This window comes from Alligator sinensis, unplaced genomic scaffold (assembly GCF_000455745.1).
Source record: "Alligator sinensis unplaced genomic scaffold, ASM45574v1 scaffold52_1, whole genome shotgun sequence".
NCBI classification, from domain to species: Eukaryota; Metazoa; Chordata; order Crocodylia; family Alligatoridae; genus Alligator; species Alligator sinensis.
This window is the reverse complement of record NW_005842152.1, coordinates 1785261-1789160: the sequence shown is the minus strand read 5'-3', so window position 1 is coordinate 1789160 and position 3900 is coordinate 1785261.

Here is a 3900-nt window from a genome sequence, read left to right as displayed (position 1 = left end):
AGCCGACTCGAGTCGCGTTAGAAATTGGCCGTACGTCAGGGCGGGCTGGTGAATGGAGAGGCAGACACAACTTATTGGTTGTAAAAAACTTTACTCACGCCACTTGCAATCATGACGCAGGTGGTCCGGTCGTCTGAACAACCACGTGAGTTGTTCCAGCTGGTGGGGCCCAAGCCAGTTAATCCGTCCGCAATTTGAAGCCGGCGGAGAAAGGGGTACGTCTGGGGTTGCGCCCGGTGATGGGAAGAAAGATCGATAGGTGATCAGTCTATCGATCGGCAGCCGCAAGTCAGATAACTTCAGAGGCACTTTGCAGTGTGCTCAAAGCTCTTCGACTTGGGCGGAAGTTGCGCGGAATTTTAAACGGCCAGTGAGCCAATTACTAGCCGCCACGTGTGAATAATTTAGCACTGGCCAATAGCGGGGCACAAATTTACATTCGAATAGCGGGAACTCTTTACACCGTGCATTTCTGTGCTGCAAAGAAGAAATGCATCCTGCAAAGGAAACTGCAAATTGGCGGGAACTCTCTCCTACACGCGGGTTCTCAATTGCAGCAGAACACTGCCGTGCAAAGGAGCTCTCATGTGGCCAGGAAATTCCATAGTGCCGAGGCACCAAAATCACTGGGTCGTGACACAAAGAAGTCTTTTTAAATCAATATGACTGTTATTTACAATATAAATACATTAATGTAGCTATATTACTCATCTATAATTGAACAAGTACACAATGCTGGGGTATTTTTGGTGAAAATAGGGTATCGGGCCTTGGTTCAGGAACCAATCCCCCATTTATAACATTGTTTCTTATGAGAAAATTGGTTCCAAGTTACAACGTTTTGATTTAAGATGCGGTTTTCGGGAACCAGTTGTGTTATAAGTTCAAGGACTGCCTGTAGTCCCTAACCTGTTCTTTCAAGTAGTCAATTTATTCCAGCTCAAGCTCTGGTTCCAGTAGTTAGTGCATTCACTTTGTATAATAATGGTGGAAGTTTTGCTAAATCACATATGAAACACTTTTGAGAATACTATAAAATCATAACTTCAAAACCTTCTGAAATCTCAAAATCATACAGACTCATTTTAATCAAGAGACAGAATGGCAGAGGAGGAGTGCTGTATATAAATCCAGGCAATCTAATTAAAAAGAAGAATTTCACATCTTGCTTCTGAATTGTTAATACAGTTCTCCTATGTTCTTGTCTGTCTTTTAATTAAATGATGATATTTGAGTCAGCTTTCACCTTCAATATGTGTTACTCAATTCAGTAATCCAGAGGTATTATCCTTGAATGACTTCATCATCCCTCATATGCTTCCAAAGTAAAGTTTGCAGAGCTGTGCTGGCTCTGTATGCCAAGAAGCAACTGAGAAAAGACTGTCCTAGGGACACACTTCCTGAGGAGCTTTTCTTTACTTAATCTGTAGCTATTGTCAAAGCCCTTTCTGTTTTTAACTAATCGTGACCCTGCTGGGGAGCTACATTGCAGTCCTTACAAGGATGAAGCCTCTGGCTAATCCTCACTTAAATTGGCCTTTCAAAACCAGCTCTTAAAGACATGATGCTAGAATGAATGAACTAACATATGCAAATTGATATGTTTAAGAAGCCTAGTATATACAATAGTGTAACAGAAACTCAACTGGTTGAATTACAGCCTTGCTTCTCCCCCAAGCTTTAATTGAGCAAGTTTAGGTGTGCTAGCTTTAACATGCCTAATTTACTCAGGTAAAGCTCAGGGTGAGGATGCCTACACAAGATGTTTACTGCATAGCTGACTAATTTTTTATAGTAAATGTCTCAGTGTCTACACACGTGCCCCTTTTAGGGCGCACAAATTTATATAAACTCCACAGCAGGGTAGTACTTTTAAATACAAGTACTATCCTGCTGCAGAGTTTTTTCATGTACAGCAGAATGTGTAGATGCTGACTGGGCTGGCTGGGGCATGAGGGTGCTTCAGTGAGAGGCCTGCCTGTTGGCTATTGGCTAGCCCCATGCTGAAGTGCCCTTGTGCCCCAGCCACCCCCTCCACAGCCTACTGAGCCCAGTTGGAGCAGCCCTGGACTGGCAGGCTGACCCCTGGACCTCCTGCCAGCTAGAGCTGCTGTGAGCTGGCTCTGTGTGCTGCGGTTTGGGTGCACGTGTAAACTGCACATTTGGGAGCTTCTTGGGAGTAATAAACTGTGGAGCAATAAGCCCCACCATTTATAGCTGTACGTTAATAGCATGTGCCATCACACCTGTTAGAGCCAAGGCTGTAACTCATACGGTTTAGCCTGTGTTAAACTACTCACTGCCTTGTCTCTATGTTGGATCTTTTAGTGAACAACACTATGGTAGTCTGTAAGGTGTATGGTAGCTATGGCTCCATACACCTTACAGACTAGAAGAGCTGGCATAGTGGAGAGAAAGAGCCTAGTTATACCTTACACTGTAAGCTGTGCAAATGTTAATCCACTTAGTATTGTTTGGCTGAGTGGAGCAGTCGCACCTTAAGGTAGTGCTTCCCAAACTTTTCCTCAGCATGATCCCATTTATGACCCCATTTCCTCAGCATGGCCTGTCACTCCAAACCTGCAGCCCTTCACCCTCCCCCAGCTGCCCCCACACTCTCCATCCACAGTCCCCTGGCCCTGCCAGTGCCCCTCACACCCAGCCTGCAGCCTGCCACCCTCCCCAGGTGCCCCAGGGCTAACAGCCCCCTGCCCCCACTCCCTGCATTGCCTGATCCCTGGGTGCCCAGCCAACCAGCAGCCTGGGGTGGGGGTGGGGGAGGGACAGGGGCTCCTGCATGAAGGGATGAGCTGCTCTGGGGCTGGGACTGTGGGGGGTGAGGTGCCATGCTCAGTCCTGCTGCCCCCCACTGTTCCTGTTCACCCTGACTCAGAAGGGGGCCACTGCATCCTGGGATGTTGGGGGACTTGAACTTGGGTGGAATAGCTGTAGGGAGTAGCCACACCTTAATGGAACAGGAGCAAGATTAGGTGGATTAGAGATAATTCTACCCTGGAGTGGCATAACTTTAAGGCAAATATTGAATGCTTTAAGACACTTAAAGGTGCAGCCAATCCAGGGATTCAGAGCTCAAGAAGTTGCCTACATTTACTGCAGAATGAGGTCCAAAACTGACAACAGAAAGGAGTAAAGTAACTTATTCCTTTACCCATAACAAGGGGCAGCAAGAAGGAGCTCTGGCTGAGTTACAATTCCTTAGTTGTTCTGGGCCTCTTCTTATGCAGGTTAAAACATAGCCCTTACTTCCTCGTCTTACACATGGTTACCAAGAACTCGGGATTAGTGGCTACGTGCAAAATGGAATCAAAAGGTAATATTTATATTGGCTCTTTCTGAATCATACTAATTTTGCAAAAGTATTTTTAGCAGTTGGAAATTGGGACCAGAGCCAAAGAAGGACTTAGGTGCCTAAAACAGGGCAAATACAGATTTCAGATGTCTATTTCTAAAACTCCAATCCAAAATGACTCCCCTCAGCAGCCACCTAATCCTGAAGCATTTGACCACAAGAGACTGTAATTCTTTCCTGTGCATATGGCCAGAATTCCTCTAATTTGAGAAAGAAAGCACCAGGTCCCTGCTGAAGCCTGCTTAGGATCCAAAAACAAGGTAGAACAGCCTCTAAATCCCCTGAGGGGCTTGACTCAGAAGAAGTACTCGGAGCACACTTAATACATACCAACATGATCTGAACTTCTCACAAAGTGCAATTGCAGATAGTTTTTATTTCAAACAAGTCAGTGCTTATTCCACTGCTTTTTTTCTCCCCGAGCAGTCACCCAGGGAGACAGATAATTTAGTTAAAGCACCTCTTACATATGGGGGTGCAAAGGGTCAAATTCACGTTTCCCACCTCTCAGGAGAGTGCTCTGTCAAACC